Below are 18,681 nucleotides of genomic sequence, written 5' to 3'. Positions count from 1 at the left end.
GTTGAAGCCTTAATCCCCAGTATGATACTATTTGGAAGTGGGACCTGTGGAAGGTATTACTTAGGTTTAGATGAGCTCATGAGGATGAAGCAGGAGCAGTGCACCAGGGAGCAATGGAAACCAGTTTGTAGCATGGAGGAAACACCATAGATATGCCAACAAAAATAAGGATGAGGGATGGAAACCCTACAGATACATGTGTCTCCTGGGCTTTCTTCCTTGACTATCAAGGGTTCCAAGTATTCCTCCCCCAAGTTTCCCTTCTTTGTTTAAAGTCGTTGGCATTAGATTTGTGGGTCCTACATAATATACTCCAGAGATGTTAGAACACAGGGCAGCTAGCAGCAACCTGGCCTTAGTTCTTAAAGTACGGAGAGGCTGTGCTGAGGGGGGTTTTAAAGAACTAGAAGAAACAAGAAGAAACTTTTAGAAATGGCTAAACCCTGCTCTCTAGCAGTCAGGATGGATACAAAGGACAGAGGCTGGGGATCCTGCCTAAAAGAGTAGCAGGCAGAAGCCTCTCGGTGGCAGGAGATAGTGCAAGGAGGGCAAGCCAGCTGCCTTTGGGGAGCCGGAAGCATTGTTACTGCTCCAGATCGCCTGACTCCACTCACCCTGCCGTGTCAGGCAGAAAGACTATCCAGTCACCGGAGGAGTCAAGTACTGCTTTTTCCACTGAAGACTTCTTGGAACACCACCCAAATCAGAAGTTGCAAACTGACGTTTGCAGATTCTTCTGTGATATAGTTATCCATAATTTATTAAGCACCATTAACGTGAAATAAAGGAGGCTCCAATGAAAGGAAAACGGTCTGGACACTGATGAGCATAACGAGCTGACTGAGGGTTGCTCCAGTGGAGAGGAGACAAGAGGAGTGGAATGGGATGGAAAGGCGAGTTCAGTAGAATGGAATGGTGAATAAGAGATTAGAAAATTAGGAGATTAGGGGCTCCTGGGTGGCTCAGTCAGTTAAATATCCGACTCTTGATTTTGGCTCAGGTCGTAATCTCATGGTTTATGGGTTCAAGCCCCATGCTGTCAGCGTGAAGTCTGCTTGGGGTCCTCTCTCTCCCTCTCTCTCTGCCCCTCCCCCCTTGTGCTCTCTCCCTCTTTCTCTCTCTCAAAAGAAATAAATAAACTTAAGAAAAAAGAAAATTGACAGATTAAAAAAAATGGGAGATAATTGCAGGTGGTATACATGGGTGTCCGATGAGATACAAAGGCTATGAACAAATGAAAGGGGCAGAATGATATTCTATTTTTTCTAGGTGGGAAAGAGGATAAAGACCCATATGCGTGTATTTAATCATTCATATTTCTTCAGCAAGTATCCGTGAGCACCTACTTTATGCCAGGTACCCTTTAGCTACTGATGACACAGTGGCGAACATGGCAGGCAGTCTTTGCCTTCAGAGTTAAGTTTCTCGTGGACCTATTTGGGCAGAGCATAGCTTGTCACCACTCCTTCTCCACGTTAGCAGAGGACTGACTTCACTCACACTCCTGTGGGCGTCCAGGTCTTTCTCCCAAGCCCTGATACCATCTTTAGAGAAACATTGAATGTGGAGTGAGGGCTGGGATGGGGAGATATTACAGCACATTAAAGGCTCAGTCATGAGGAGATAAGGCCAGAGAACAAAGGAGAATGGCCTGTATATTAGGGTCAGGCAGAGAAGGCTAGCTAACCCCTGAAATTCACCTTTCCCTCATAGCAGCGAAGCAGCTGTTCAGCCAGAAACTACAGTTTCCTTTGCATCTAAGTGTGGCCATTGGGATGGTTGCCATTGGAATAAGAAGAGCAGTGATGTATGTTGCTTCCAGGACAGGACTTTTAAAAAGTCATAGGCTCATCTTTCATATTTTAACACTCTACATGCCCATGTTTAATAATGCCCAGCTATACGACAGCAAGTTCATTACATTACTAGTTATATAATGATGTAATAAATTTCAAACAATTTTTCATACCTTTATTAAATTAATTTCCTATGAACTATAGCATATATGTGTATTTTTTAATTACTACTTTCAAAAATAGTAACCCCTTAGCCAACAAAGATGCATGGGATTTCAATAATAAAAAGCAAACAGCAATGTCCATCAAAGAAACTCACACACAAAAATTACAAATCACACAAAGCAACAATCCACTGTGAAAAAAGAGTCAGCAGAACCATCAAACAAGCGCATGAGATAACGCAGTAAGCTGAAAGAGACAAAAAATTGGCTACATTTAACATTATGAAGGAGGGGGCACCTGGGTGGCTCAGTCGGTTAAGCATCTGACTTTGGCTCAGGTCATGATTTCGCGGTTCGTGAGTTCCAGCTCCGCATTAGGCTCTGTGCTGACAACTTGGAGCCTGGAGCCTGCTTTGGATGCTGTGTCTCCCTCTCTCTCTGCCCACCCCTTGCTCACACTCTGTCTTTCTCTCTCTCACTCTCAAAAATAAACATTAAAAATTTTTTTAATAAAAAATAAAAATAAATAAAATTATGAAGGAGATAAGATACGGAATAGAAACCATAAAGAAAGGAAAGGACCTTGAGGTTGAGGGACACAAAGAATTAATAGGAAAGAAGGAAGAGGAGGGGATATTTTTAGATTGTCAGTTAATTAATTAATTCAAAAAGTACCATCTTAGGTGAAGATAGAGAAATGGACAAGACATAAGAAGACAGGAAAATCAAAACGTAAAGAGGGTGGGGGGATGAGGAAGATGGGAGGAGAACATTTAGCCCTGAGTTAAATTAGCAGCTAAGGCAAGGAGAGAAATACATTGTACTTATTGTCCAAAAACAAAAGAAAAAGATAAGAGTTCAGCAAGAGAGAAGAATGGTTCCTGGCCCTGAGATCTAAAGAAAGTTTATTTTGAAAAAGAAAAAGAAAAAATATATATATACATACATATATATTTATATTTATATTTATATTTATATTTATATTTATATTTATATAAGGTGAACTGAGTAACATCATGAACTCTGTCCTCAACAGTAAATCTACCAAAAAATGCAGATAATTCACATTTGGCCTTTGGTTGATCAGTCTTTGATGAAAGCTGAGGACATGACTTAATCATATGGCTTAAATCATATCATCCTCCAGAAAGTAAGGATGATGTGGCTTGCTTGCAGGATGACAAAGCTTACTAAAGGAAAAAAAGAAAACCTAAACACTATGATATTATGTACTAATGTACATGCTGTGAAAGTGCCATAAAATTTGGGAACAACGGAGAAAATATCACTCTAGTTCTGGGTTTCTCAACCTTGGCACCGTTAACATTCTGTACTGGACAATTATTTGTTGTCGAGAGCTGTCCTGGTCACTGTAGGATGATTAGTAGCACATCTGGCCTCTGCCCAGTAGAGGCCCACCCTGTACATTCATTCCAGACAGTTGCAACAACCAAAAATATCTCTAGGTCTTGCCAAAAGTCCCCCGGGGACAAAAATTAACCCTACCTTGGAACTACTGTTTTAGTGATACCAAGTAAATTCAATTTCTTTCATATTTGAGTAGTCTACTATAATCTTTTATATATGTTCTATATATGTATACATATATTGTATGTATAAACACAGGTATTTTTCATTCAAAGAATTTTGTGCATGGCTAGAGCAGACTCCTGGCATCTGAGAAGGATACCCAAGACCTTTGTAAAACCCCAAATCAGCATATACCACTTTGGTATATAACGTCTTCCATAATTTTGCTTAAGAATGGACAGAGAGCTGTGAAACTGCTCCAAGGTTCAGACCATGAGCCGTTGGCAAGGTTCACTCAGCAGCTCAAGTATCTGTCCACTTTCCAACCTTGAAGCTCACTTTAATCAAGTTTGTCTCAGCTAAACTACAAATCAGTACAAGTCAAGGGTCCCTGGGGTCTCTTTGGAGTAGTTCAAGAGTGAACTCTTCAAAATCTTCAAACGCCGAGGGGGGACCACTATGGATCCCAGGGTGTGGGAAGAATGATGGAGGTTCATGAGCTAGTGCACAGTAAAGCCTCATAGGGCATTCATTTACATAAGATAAGGCCATAAGACCTATATGTTTTTTAAGTGGTTTGTTTTATAGATAAAAATACTTAAAAATATTGGAAGTGAGTAGAAGCATGATGATTAAAAAATACAGAAGCAGATTTAGAGGTTGGTGACAAGAGGGACAATGGTACTTGACATTTTGCATCATCTCCAAGTTCCCTAAGAGTTTGTCCAGTTATGGCCCAGCCCCCATGGCTGCAGAACCAGCCTGGGATATTCGTCTTCTACATAGAGGAAGCAGAATCATTTCTATTCAAGGATGAGCTTGGTGGTCTGCTTAGATTCCAGACCTCAGAGATAATCTGAACATAATCTCAGGCACTACCATATGTGAAAATACTCTTGGGTCTAGACAGAGCATGCTAGAATGGAGAAGAAAATGGGATTGGAGTAAGAAGATCTTTGTTTCAACAAGGACTTTGCTCCTGGCACCCTCACCTCCCTGAAGAGTCATTCCTTAAACTCCTGCCAACTCCAGGTTCACGATGGAGCTAATACTACCTGGGAAAGCAGCTGGGTTGAGAGAAAGAAATGAAAATAAAGAGTGTGAAAGCACTTTGAGGTCTTTAAAATGCAAGGCATTTGTGGCAAATTCATCTCATCACTAACATCCCAAAGCTACGAAGTTATAGAAAATAGGTTCTGACCGTAGCTTGTCACAAGACGATGCAGCTGCTTGTGGTGACCCTTCCTTCTCAAGTCCTAGAAGGCCAGAAGTGAGGGTGACTTTTAGCCTTGAGGATTAAATCTGAACATGTTTGTCCTTGTACTCACACCCACTGGTTAAAAGGAGAGGACGAAATAGCAAGAACACTCTTCGCAAAGTTTTCAAATCACGGAAGGCTTCCATCCCTCCTTGTCCTTGCTTCCCATTGCCCAACACTTGGCAAGCAGAGGAGAGAGAGAAACACTGGCTTTTGCACCTCTCTGCTACACAAAGGGGCCCCTTGCAGAGTCACCTAATCTCTGCAGACCTCACTTGTCAAACTGGAAATTTGGGGCATGTCTACCTCCTACAGCTGTGGCAAGGATTCAGCTCAATGGTATGTTTGCATGGCATCAAGTACAAAGCCTTTTGCAAATATCAGGGATTATTTGGCAAATGTATTGTTCACCATCAACTCCATTACGACTTAGTATAAAAGATGGGCAAGGAAGGTCAGAGATGCAAAGGAATAAAAAGAAACTTGAGAATTGCCTACAGATTTTCAAAATTTGTGCTGTTTGGTCTCTCCCTCCATGAATTGAAATTTAGCTGTAAGGTGAAGTTCTATTCCTTTGCCAGGAAAGGGAAATGTTTACACATCAAAATGGATGGATCTCAATATATTTTGTGCAAAAAAAGAAAGTCTCAAGAGAGTACATAGAGTATAATTTCCTTTAGGGGCACCTGGGTGGCTGTGCTGACCGCTCAGAGCCTGGAGCCTCTCTCTCTGCACCTCCCCCATTCACACTCTGTCTCTCTCTCAAAAATAAATACAAATGAAAAAAATGTTTAAGAAAGAATATAATTCCATTTAGGGACACGTGCACTCCAATAACTGCTAGTGATATGCACTTCTGTGGTAAAATTAGAAATAAAAATGCAGGGGGCGCCTGGGTGGTTCAGTTCGTTAAGCGGCTGACTTAGGCTCAGGTCACGATCTCGCGGTCCGTGAGTTCGAGCCCCGCGTCATGCTCTGTGCTGACAGCTCAGAGACTGGAGCCTGTTTCAGATTCTGTGTCTCCCTCTCTCTCTGACCCTCCGCCGTTCATGCTCTGTCTCTCTCTGTCTCAAAAATAAATAAACGTTAAAAAAAAAAAAGAAATAAAAATGCAGGAGTGGAAATATGTTGGAGAGGGTATAAACGGTATCTTAAAAGGTACAGAGATGTATTCCTTAAGTGGGATGGTGGGTACCATTTTATTCTTTTCTTTTAAACTTAGTTTAAATAACAATAGTTTAAAAACAGTTTAATAAGAATACAGTAATTTGGGGGCACCTGGGTGGCTCAGTCAGTTGAACATCTGACTCTTGATTTGGGCTCAGGTCATGATCTTGCGGTTTGTGGGATCATGGTGTGCTGACAGCACCAAACCCTGCTTGGGATTCTCTCCCTCTGTCTCTCTTTATGCCCCTCCCCCGCTCATTCACGTGTGCACACATGCATGCACACATGCACTCTGTCTCAAAATTAATAAATAAACTTAAAAAAAAAGACTTTAGCTATTTATACATATTATATATACACACTCAGTACATATGATATACATAATAAAATTCTTAAGGATTCCCCATGTTTCTAGAATCATTCTTTTTTTTTTTTAATTTTTTTTTTCAACGTTTATTTATTTTTGGGACAGAGAGAGACAGAGCACGAACGGGGGAGGGGCAGAGAGAGAGGGAGACACAGAATCGGAAACAGGCTCCAGGCTCCGAGCCATCAGCCCAGAGCCTGACGCGGGGCTCAAACTCACGGACTGCGAGATCGTGACCTGGCTGAAGTCGGACGCTTAACCGACTGCGCCACCCAGGCGCCCCCCTAGAATCATTCTATAACAGGGGCACCTGGGGAGCTCTGTCAGTTAAGTGTCCAACTCTTGATTTCGGCTCAGGTCATGAGCTCCTGGTTCATGAGTTCCAGCCCCACATCCAGCTCTGCACTGACAGTGTGGAGCCTGCTTGGGATTCTCTTTCTCCCTCTCTCTCTGCCCCTCCCCTACTTGTGCTATCTCAAAATAAATAAATAAACATTAAAAAAATTATCATCATACTTCAGTAAAATCTTACTGACGTAACTCTCCTTGGTTTTTTTTTTTTGTTTGTTCGTTTTTTTGTTTTTTTGCTCTTGGTTGTTGTTCATGGCTCAGCGTGGGCCATCAGTAACCCTCATCTTGTACCAGTTTCCCCCTCCCTCTCTACACCCCACCCATTATGGAGGTCTCAGTTTCTCCTGCTCACCCTGCACTTGCTACCTGCAGGAGGACTTGACTCCTGCTGTTCCTCTGCTGAAGGGGCTCCCTCCCCAGTTTCTCAACCCTTAGCGGCCTCAGTTTCAGCAAAATGTCTTTTAGGAAGTCTTTCTGATTCCTCTGACTGGGTTACGTTCTCCTGTGACAAGTTTCCAGAGTATCCTGCATGTCTTCTTCCTAATGTTCATCACACTTGTAAATACTTCATTTATGTCTTTCCAACAGACTGTAAACCCTAGGAAAGCAACGCCACATCTGTTTGGCTTACTGCTGAATCACCCGTGTATAGTTAGTGAGCATCTAGGAAGCATGCAATAATATGTGTTGAATGAATGAATAATGAATGAATGGTAGATGGACGGACGGATGGATAAATGGATAAATATCAAAGCCAGAGGATTCCCACTGGCAGGTATGAATATGAGATTATAAAATAAATTTTATCAGTTACAGTTTGGGCATGGCTTCATCTACTCTTTTCCAGGAGCTCGATGAACAATTAGCACCAGCTTGAAACACTTGAAAGAGTTGTCACTAAGATTTACTTTTATTGTATTTAATCTGGTCTAGCAATTGCTTCTTACTGGTTGTAATAAGTTGGGATTGGCGTGGTGATGTCACTTTAAATGCCTCTATGAGGTCTTTCTTTCACTGCTCTGTAAGAAAAAAATGGCAGTTCCTCTCAGAGAGGGGCACAGGATAATGTATTATCTGAGTTATCGCTGTTCAATCAAAAAGTGCATGAAGGAGCCACATAATTCATTTGGGCAGCAATCACCACGGAGTTACACAGGTCTCTCATGTAGGTGATGAAACAGCCAAACTCCCTGACAGTGGTGAATTACGCCTCGTGTCACTAATAGCAATGCCAAAAGAAGTGTCAAGGCTACAGACGTGGAGAACGGGGGGCTCTTCAAATTGCACGAGTAAAAATGTGATATGTTTTATTGCTTTCTTTTAATCTTGATCATTGAGGTTTTAAAATGAAATAACAGGGATGCTAAGCCTAGCCAATGGGTAGGGTGATTCATTTCTACTTGGCAATGGTATTAGTATGGTGGCTTCTGTCCAGGCCAAGCCTGGGCTGGAACCCCTGTGCCTCTCCATTCCGCCACCAGCCCCATGGCTCAGCTGGCACCTTAAATCCTAACAAAGGGCCCGAGACATATGGGATTTTTGTCTTTTTCATCCATAGTCAAATAATTCAGCAAATATATACCATATATCTTTTTCTCTCACAGTTGAAATATTGACCCGATATAATAAAATCTCTGATTTTTAAAAGCCTTGTAGTATGACAGGGAGGCTAACATGAATTTGAAATCTGGTGATTAGGAAGTGTTTTGAATGGCCTTGAGAACTGCAGGTAAAACACTAAATTATACTAATATTCTTGTTTAGTTAAACTGTTTAATGTTTTAAAAAGCCCTTCATAATATTATGGATAAGTAAATTCTTGGGCCTGATTTCAATTTGAGTCAAATTCCAACTAATAATGTTACACCCATAAACCTTCTCCTTAACAGCCCATAACATTAAACTGAAAACAGAATTCTTAAAGCACGCTCTTATGCTGTCTATCCATGAAATAAGCATTATGGACTTTCAACAGATGTCTTTAATAGACATTGTTATTAAAAAGAATATTACGTAAAATAAATTTAGACTGCTAGTCTAGCACGATTACTAAAAGAATACTGCTGCATGTTCATATAATCTCATCTATACTTAATTGGGAGGGAAAAAAAATTCCGTGGACATTATTATCTTTGGTAGTAGCCATGTACTCATTTACCTATCCAGCTCATTATCCCAGATTAGGATTTGTTAGTGCCTTCTCTTATGCTCTAGCATAAGCCGCAATTTTCAGGAAATTAAAAGTTGGTCAGAAAAAAAAAAAAGAACTCCAGTTAACAAGCATCAGTCTAAGAGCAAATTCCTTATAAAAATCTTGGGGAAAAATTTCAGCTCTTTTTCAGTTATGAGTGCCAAAGGGGGGGAAAAAAGAAATTTCGTGGTTTCAGGCACTTTTAAGTTTTATAATTTGAAAATACGTTAGGCTTTAAGCAGAAAAAATAAAGTTCCAAGACCATAATATGGATTAATGCCTCCGGTATGTTTTGAAGATGACACAAAGCTAGTAAGAACAACCAATCTATTTGCTGGGAAATATGTTGTATTGCGCATGAACATTTGAAAATAATGCCATCTGTGCCAGCATTGAATTTTGGTGTCTGCCTTCAGGCCTGCAGTGTGAAAAATATTAGCCCCTATAGTTAATTAGGTAGTAACTGGAATTTACATGACATCTCTCATTCTAGGTTATTAAACAAAGCATGGGGAAAAGGTCCACTTTTCTGGTCAATGGTCTGTGTCTTCGGTGGCAGGCTCTAATGGAGGGAAGTCAGAGGCAAATTGTTATTGACATCACCCCAATATTGTCATTCTTTGTGAACAGAGGAAGAACGTGAAGGAGGGTCTTAGCCAAGATTATACAGCGTATCAAACCTGAAGTTCGAGACTTTCCCAGGTGAGGCTATATTTACAGTGTGTTAGACTGTGGCTTCACTGTCTTTATTTAGATACTCTGCATTCAGGCAGGTCTGGGAGAATGGGATGGATCAGCACTTATAACTGGGGCAGTCCTGTCAGTGGCTGAGCCTGCATGGAGGAGAGGAGAACAGGGGTCTTGGATCAAACAAGCCTCGATGCAATCCTTGTTCTGAAACTTACTGGTTAAGTGACTCTGGAAAGCTACCCGCCCCTCTCTTTATTCATCTGTAAAATGAGGGTAAAAGAAATAAATATACCTCATGAATAGTTGTAGGGAGTACAAAAGGAAGACAGTTTGGCAAGTAGTAACAATCAATAAACGTTAGCCATTCTTCTTCCTTTTTTTTTCCTCTTCCTCTTCTCCTTCTTATCCTTTCTCTTATTCTTCTCAACTACATTTCAGATGCATATCTAAAAAGGTAGATCTTACTACTTTATATATGTAGGAAATAGCAAACACTGATCCTTTACTCTTATCCATTTTATGAAAGCTCAACGTAGAGTTAAAGAAGCAGCAGTAAAAAGAGGGCCAATGTAGGATTCAGAAAACCTGGCTTCTGACTCCGGCTCCACCAACTTAATCAACTTAAGCAAGCTGCCTGAGCCTCTCTGAGCCTCACTTGTTTTTGTTTTTTATTTAATCTGCAAACTTGGACGATAAATCTTACCCACCTCACACAGTTCCTGTGAGGATTGAATGGGAAGATAGATGTGAAAGCATCTTGAAAACTATAAAGCATTTAGTTGAAATAAATTAGAGTATTTTTATAATTTTTATCACGCTCAAAGTCACTTATGATGACAGATTTCTATATCCATAATTTTTCCCTGAAAGTTTATTCATATTTGGAACAATTGTTATTTATTACTCATTTATTAACAGACATAAAATTAGTTTTGATGACAGCCTTTTGCTAACAATAAACCAAAAATGGATTCATGGTTCAGTGGTACTGAAGAGCTTTTCTCCTTTTTTGAGAAGTTGAGACTTCACAGTTTGTTAGAGCATAGTTGTTGCTTAATACCTGTTCTACTAAAGTTCACCAAATTGTACTTGATGTTCTGGTTTTTATTGCTTACACAGAATACGTGTTTTTCACCGGGCCTTATTTTTTTTTTTTTTTTTTAATTTTTTTTTTCAACGTTTATTTATTTTTGGGACAGAGAGAGACAGAGCATGAACGGGGGAGGGGCAGAGAGAGAGGGAGACACAGAATCGGAAACAGGCTCCAGGCTCTGAGCCATCAGCCCAGAGCCTGACGCGGGGCTCGAACTCACGGACCGCGAGATCGTGACCTGGCTGAAGTCGGACGCTTAACCGACTGCGCCACCCAGGCGCCCCTCACCGGGCCTTATTAAGCACGCGTGCATACACACACACACACACACACACACACACACACACAACTTGCTTTGACCAAAGTGGTCATACTAGTATGGGAAGAATAGGTATAGAGAAATTCAAGTTGTCTGAAACTTCAGGGCTTCAAGAGCTAATCTCAAGTGACAGAGTTCTTGAGACATTTTGACCAAGAGAAGAACCTTACCTTAGGAAATGGACAAACATTTTGTATAAACACACTGGTTCCTTCCCCTGCCAAGGTTGTTTATGCTTAGTCATTGGGAAAATTTCAGCTGCCCTTTGATAAACATGGCTCAGTAACTGTCAAGATATTGACTACTTACAGCCAAGGTAGAAAAGGAAAAGCTTGACCTACTGGTAGCATGGGTACCGGAAGGAATAACTCAAGTTGACGAAATGCTTTCCTTGGGGATGCCATCCCTTTATTTTACGGTCTCACCTAGTACAGCCCCACTGGTATCAGGGCTGTTCTGCGCAAGAAATAAGGAATTTCGAAGGTAGAATGGAAGTATGATTCAGATCTCTGTGCAGTATTCAATGCCGTCCAAACTTCCATGGCTTAGTACACTTACCGTCTACTAATCTTCAGGGAAGCAACCAATGCGCACTCGAGGGTGATTCCCTCCCACGTAGGAGGTTATTGTCCCTCAGCCCCACCCCTCCTCTCATATATTTGGCCTTTTGATGCTGGAGCTGGAGCTCTGCGACCCACACTTCTCCTTTGCTGGCAGCTCCATGTCAGGCTTTAAAAATCGACGGCATTGGAGGGAGCCTGCAAGGCTGGAGGAGAAAGGACTAACTCCTTCCCCTTTGCTCCCTGTTGGCTTGATGTCTGCTGCCACTGCTATGAGCACCACCGCTCCAGCCACACTTCTTCACTCAGCAGAAGTGGTTTTTCCCCCGCAGCTGTGAGTGAATCCACTGTTGAGTCTGGCCAACGCTTGCAAAGCCAGCCTAGTCTCCCAACTAGACCCTCCCTGATACGCTTGCTGACAACCTGAATTCAAGTGCTAACACTCCCATCATATTTTCTGTTCCACAGTGCTTGTAGTCAACATCTATTGAATTTGACTACCCAGAAAATAACCTTTTTATTTTGGTGGCTCACTCCCCAAGCTTCCTCTGTGTGGATACAGTTTAGGTAAGACTGTCCCAACTCTTTGTTCCAGAGGTTTGTGTGACTCCGGTCTAACAAATGAAACTATTGTCTGTCTCACCCAGAGTGACTGGTCTAGTAGGTGGACACGGGCTCCGGATGCACTTGAAATCAGTGTCACCTTTTTAAACTTCCAAGTTACATAGGCCCGAGGAATCCTCATTCTTTACAAAAGCTAGCCTAAGTCGTGTGTTTGTCACTGACAAGCTGTTAAACCAAAGGAATGGATCTTTACCATTGGCACTTCAGCAGAAATTTGGTGGATGTGTGGCTGGGTAGCAGACAACTCTCTGAGGCCTTCAAAGCATACATGAGAATAGAGTGGTGGTGGAGGCAGGTACACGCCCCTCACGGCCCTCTCCCAGCCTGGAGCCTGGCTGGGACCTTCGTGGCCAACTTCCCTACACGACCAATTGCACGTGACCACTTGCTGACGAACAGACAAAAGAGCCTTGCGGTAGTGGCTGAGGGTTTGACATCTACAATGTGAGGCCAATAGAACTTTTCAAAGGCACATTCTAACTGATAATTTAGCTTACCTACCTCATATGTTGATGGAGAGAGAACTGAAATACTTGCTTAGATTACCTTCTAAATATGGCATATCTAATAGTGATATCTGAGTCAAGATAGAACTAGGAAGAGAATAGACATTTATTGAATACCACTGTAGATAGATATTAGGCTAAACAATCTCATTTTACAACAAACCCAGGAAATATGGCTCATCGCCCACTTTTTAAAAATGCAAAAAAAGTAAGGTTTGGGAAGGGTAAGTAACTTGTTCAAGGTCACAGACTAAAAGATTCAAGTCTAGTTCCCTATGACATGGAAGTTCATTCTCCCCACATCAGGAAGGGGAAGTCAACAGTTCCAAAAGAAAAGATGATCATTGAAAATGTCTTGTCTCCTACCTTTCTCCTTGGTTTTCCACACCTAAAACCCCACAGCAGAAATGCGGCTGGAAACTTGTTCCAAAGCATCATTGCAGGCAGGAATTTACCTTGTGCATTGGGGGAAGCAAGTCCAAAAGCAATTGTACTTGGAATGTTAAGAAAGTCTTAGCTTGTTTCTAGTCTAGCCACAAATAAATAGAGGTTTATATGGGCAGAATGATTTACTACCATTCATTAGGGTATTTTATACTTCACTGAACTTAGATAGGCAAATTATATAAACATTTTACATATAAGCAAAACATGTCAGATGTCAGGACTCAAAATATGTATTTAATTAAAAAAATACATCTCTTCAAACCAAAGCCCTAAATACATATTAAGTGAAGGTAAATGAGACATGTCACCTAACAGACATTAAATGACCCACATATACAGTGATACCTCCATTAATGAGGCAAATGCATTCCAACAGCACACTTTAGTGTCAGAAATTTCATTATTCGATGAAGCAATAACACAGAAGACATAAGGACCCATCCAAAGAAGACAGAGAAGAAGTGGATATGGTGTGAAATTATTAAATATTAACCAAAATAATACCAAGTGGGCTGCCAGAAAAGAAGATTCTGGAAGTTCTAAGCCAGAAAGAGGGTTCAGGGAGAGTGGGACTCCTAGGGCTCACCTGTGATCTGGCAGAAAGGTGGGGAAAGGTTTGCAGGAGAAGGCTGTGAAGTGGCATGCTTGGGTCACCTCCGCAGCCCTAGAATGGGCCTCGAGGAGCTGGAGCAGACCCCATCTGGACATATCCCTGCAAAGACACGGAGTACCTGAAGGAAAGGGACGGCACCTCTGATCCCCCAAAGGCCCCCAGACCCACCAAGGGTAAGCTCAGGGTTGGAGTCACATGTCCGTGATTTCATTGTGTCCCATGTTACCGCCCCATCCATTTGCAAAGCCTTTTATAAGGAGTTGTCATTCATTATTCCATTACAATTCACAGACCCAGTACCTTTACCTTGAATGTTGACTAAAAATGTCGCTTATCAATGAGTAAGACCATCAGTATTCGAAAATGCCACTGATCACACCCTTTTCTTTCTTCCCAAAGGCAAGGAGGTGGAGGGGCAGGTCAACACAAAGTAATTTCAGGGACGGAGGAGGCAGCCGAGGGGTTATGAGACTCAGAAAGGAGAGGCTGGGGAACCCCTACATTTTTGCTGATTTCTTATTTATACCATAAACCATGCAGGACAAACACGCTCTATTCACTGAGGTATTTTTGTCCCGTGCAGCTGTGTGGCTTAGCAGGAGCTTTGCTGTCGAGCCATATGACTCATGCCAACACTGCTGCATATGATTTATGAAGACTTAGAGAAAAAGAAAACAGCCAGCTTCATTATGAAGGAGCGTCGTTTCCAGAGTATTTGTTCACTGAGGATCAGGGTACCATTTAGTCCTCTCTTGCTTGCACTCTGAGTGAAATAGTGAGTCTGCCTCAGCCAGCGGTGGGCTGGAGGATGCCCTCCTGCTTCCCTGCTCCCCACGTGCCCTGCTTCCAGCTTACATGAGGACACTTCTAGTGTAAGAAGAGAGCTGGTGGCTGTAGCCAGAGGCTCCGTGACCTTCAGCGGCCATGGGAGGTTTACTGACTCCGAAACTGGCCAAACATCTCATCACAGGTTGCTTGGGCCTGGGTCTGCTTCCCTCAAAGACGGGGTCTGCAGCCCAGGGCACGGGGAGAAAAGCTGAAAAGGGACCCGGTTTTGCTGGTTCTCAGGCCGGCCACTCTTATCAGACTGTCTCCCTGCCTCACTGATTAGAAGACTGTCTCCAGTTGATTTTCTGAAATGCTCCAATGAGAACATTAAACACAGCCCATCTCCCCAGTCCCACCCCACACTTCCCACTGGGGTCAAAAAGAAAAGTGCTAGGGTCTCTTACTCTGAAAGGTTTCTGACTCCTACCTTGGAAATGTTCCAAGCTGGATCTGACGGGTCTTGTCTTTTCTTACTTTCTTTCCCTGTTTTAGCTTTCACTTTCAAACAAGTCCCGGCCTACATTTATTCCCTGAAAAATAGGAAAATCAGGCCAGTTGGTAGTGCAGGTTTGTGGCTGTAATACATAACAGCTGCTTAGTAATAAGGCAGCTTGGACTAAGAAAGCAACTTTGGTAATATCCTGTTTATCTCCTTCCAAGAATGCTCTGTTACCCACCAATACCCACACCACAATGGGGCAGAATAAAAGTTCATAAGAATTTGTGAATAATAACATGGTCATAGAGCTTGCACTCTGGATGCTCTCGTTGTAAATTAAACTGTGAGAGGCTCAGGATAAAGTATGTATTCATGTTGCCTGACTTGTTAATAAGATATATAGTTGATCTTATTCCCATGAAAGATGAGAATAAAGCAGATTTGGAAATTGTGTAAAAAGGAAAATGAAAGTGATCAATTTTAAATATTAAAAGTATATACCATATGCCAACAAGGGTTTTATTTTAAATAAGATCATAAAAAATAAATAAATAAAAGTTTTGGTACAATGCTTTATTTTCCAGCGAGAGTGTTACATTTAAAGATGTTTTTTTTTTTTTAAATGTTTATTTATATATGAGAGAGAGCAGAGACAGATGGAGACAGAATCCAAAGCAGGCTCCAAGCTGTCAGCACAGAGCCTGACATGGGCTCGAACTCACGAACCGTGAGATCATGGCCTGAGCCAAAGTCGGACACTTAACCAACTGAGCCACGCAGGCACCCTGCTGAAGTGTTAAATATCCTATCCTTGGTTTCCTTTGGTTGTAGTTAGTTTGTGTACAGTGCTTTCAGTGCAGCTTCTGGTTTATTTATTTAATTTTTGTGTGGTCCAATCCCTGCCCCCCCTAACCCACACACAAAGGACCTGAACAATTGTTACAGGTAGTGGTTGTACTCTCTCCCCCTGCAAGCTTTGAAGGTGCTTCCCCCTGCATCAAAGTACTTCATGGCTCTGTGTATCTCCGCCCAACTTCAAAGCCTCACTGCAGGAATCTGTAGTGCCTTATACCATGCAGTTCTAAAGGAGCTATTACTCTCCATTTATTGTGCAAATTTTTATGGAGATGCCCTGCTATCTTTCTTGACTCACCACTTGGCCTCAGAATAGCTCCCCCAGCTATGATTAAGAACTGTCTAGAAAAATTATCTGAAGGAATAGATTAGGGTCAGACTGCTGGAAACTAATCCTGCTAACTCTTGTGCTTTTAGTGTCTCTGATGCCACACCCTGTTCAACTAACTATAAGGTTCTACCAGCACAGTAGCTGGGGAACTTTCCCTTAGGAGCCTAGAGGAAGCGGGTTAGTTTTGATTTAAGTTGCGGCTAAAGAAAAAAAAAAATGTTTCGCCTTTTATAGAACTTATTGGTAGAAGATTCTGAAAGGAACAGGAGTCCTGAGATACAAGAGCAAATAGATGCTATTGAGCAGAAAGATAGGCTGTCTAATAGAAGCTTCTGCAACGATGGAAACGTTCTGTAATTCTGCGCTATCCGATACGGTAGCCCCCAGCTACACGTGGCTGCTGAGCACTTGAAATATTCCTAGGATGACTGAAGAGCCCAATCTTCAATTTTATTTAATTTTAATTAATTTTAAGTGTTATAAATGGTAAGTGTCTATTGTATCGAACAGCATAGTTCTAGGAATGAACGCTGTGTGTTTGCGTGTGGGTAGAAAATGTAGGACTTCAGCCAGAGGTAAGAGAAGGATAAGGAAGAAAAAATAGCGCCTACTTGCAACCTACCGGGGAAAATCCTTTTGACCTGTCACCACAATAGCTCCACCCAGGCAATAAGGAGATCCTAGCAATCAGACCTAAAAAGAATAGTGTCATCATTTCTTTTCATTAATCATTAGAGAACAAGGCTGCCGTGCCCACATACAGGCTGGCACTTCCCTGCATTCACGCCTCCTGATTGATAGCATTTCAAGTCATCTTGTGGTAGGCAATGGACAAGGGGGAAAAGTAATGAAATTGCCTCGTCATTTACCAGCCCAAGCCAATAATGTGTCACTGTGCATGGCTGTCACTTTTATACATCAAGGGTGCCCAATATCAGGTAGGACACTGGCCCTTTCAAAGCGACATAAATCAGGAGTTTGTACAGGCGGAGAGGGGTCATCAGGAGGCCACAGGAATCTCAGGCCTGTCCACTTGTCTGATTTGGGGCCTTGACATTGTTCCCTGAGCTGGCAAAAACTTGGGATTCTGAATACTTTGCTGGGAACTCCAAGCCACATGGGTGCTGCTGGTGACCTCGCAGAAGTGAGGAAGGGAACAGCGGGAGATTACGGGGACGGGACTGGCCCCTGCAGGGGTGACTCCTGGAGCTTCCAGACACAACAGCAGCAAAGACAGTCCCCCGACCCCCATTTCCCACCCCCCCTCCTCTACGTTTATTTTCCTGCTCTGTTCTAATTAGAAAACACCCAAGAAACCTTGGAAAGTATAAAAAACTAGACATTAATAAGTTTTTCGCCAAATGGCGGGGGTGGGGGAGGGTGACTTGTTAATGAACCCACCATTCACTTCAGCGAAGTTGTCTTTTTTGCTTTCCCTCCTGAAGCAGCATCTGGGCACAGCATTTAGCAAGGTACTGAAATGTTTAACTGCTGCTGCCGTAGGACTTTCTAGTCAGGAGAGATCTGCCATTTTCATCATGGATTCTTTTGTTTTTCCCCGTGGCCAGCTGCTGCGAAGATGCAGTCAATTTAGATTAAACAGGCTGAGGAGCGCTATTCAATATGTCAGCCAGGCACACTTCTCTAAATCCAGCATTCAGCAGGTACAGTTTAGAAAAGAAAAAGTCAGGGGGGGCTGTTGACAGAGGGGCGCAGACTGCTTTTACGCCTGGGAACGGGAGCAGGGGTCCTTGGAGGGCAGCCCCCGGTTCCTCCACATTAGGCATTGGGAGCAGCTCGGCCCTTTCTTTCTGCCTGTCTTCACCCTTGTCCTGCTCCTCCCCTTCCCCTGCTGCCACTGGCTTCTATCTCCATTGTTCCCTTAAGCCCAGCAGCCAGCGAGCAGCCAGGCCCAGCACACGCTCCGCAGCCAGCCAGCAACTTCCTCCTAAGCTGCAGTGCATAATTACAACCAGCTGCTCCGGGCTGTGGGCCGGCCGGCTCTGCAGACAAGCATCCCCATACCCCCAGTTCCAGGGAGGCGACAGCCTGCTCTTGGCAGCAGCAAATTCTCCGAAGGAAGTGCCCACACCCTTGGAAGGAGAGAGAGCAGCCCTTTCCTCTCTCCTGGCTCCCAGAGGCCAGCGCCCCATCGGGTCTCCCCTCTTCTTCTCCACTTGGTCGGACAGAGAGAGTTGTTTTTATTGTTCGCCTGAAGGTGCCTGCTCTGTCACCTGCAGCAGCCCTTGCCCTGCTGGTCTATTGTCTGTGCTGGTGCCATTGCGAGCAGGAGGGTGCGTTCTGGGCCCAACTCAGGGGGCAGTGGCGCGAGGAACCCAGGCTCCCCGTGGGCACCTCGGCTTGTGAAGGGGTACAGATACAGGGGCAGGAAATGTGCGCTGCCCTCGGCTGGCATGAGGCAAAAAAGACTACTGATGTTGCTTTAAAAAAATACCACTGAAAATCCAAACAAGGCTAACGTAACCTCTGTAAGGAGAGCAGCGTGTGGGCAAGATTGCTGAGGATTTGCCCATGCCCCGCCTCGGAGCTGT

Source organism: Prionailurus bengalensis, chromosome B1 (assembly GCF_016509475.1).
Source record: "Prionailurus bengalensis isolate Pbe53 chromosome B1, Fcat_Pben_1.1_paternal_pri, whole genome shotgun sequence".
In the NCBI taxonomy this organism is placed as follows: Eukaryota; Metazoa; Chordata; class Mammalia; order Carnivora; family Felidae; genus Prionailurus; species Prionailurus bengalensis.
The sequence above is the reverse complement of the archived record's forward strand: the minus strand, read 5'-3'. Positions refer to the sequence as shown.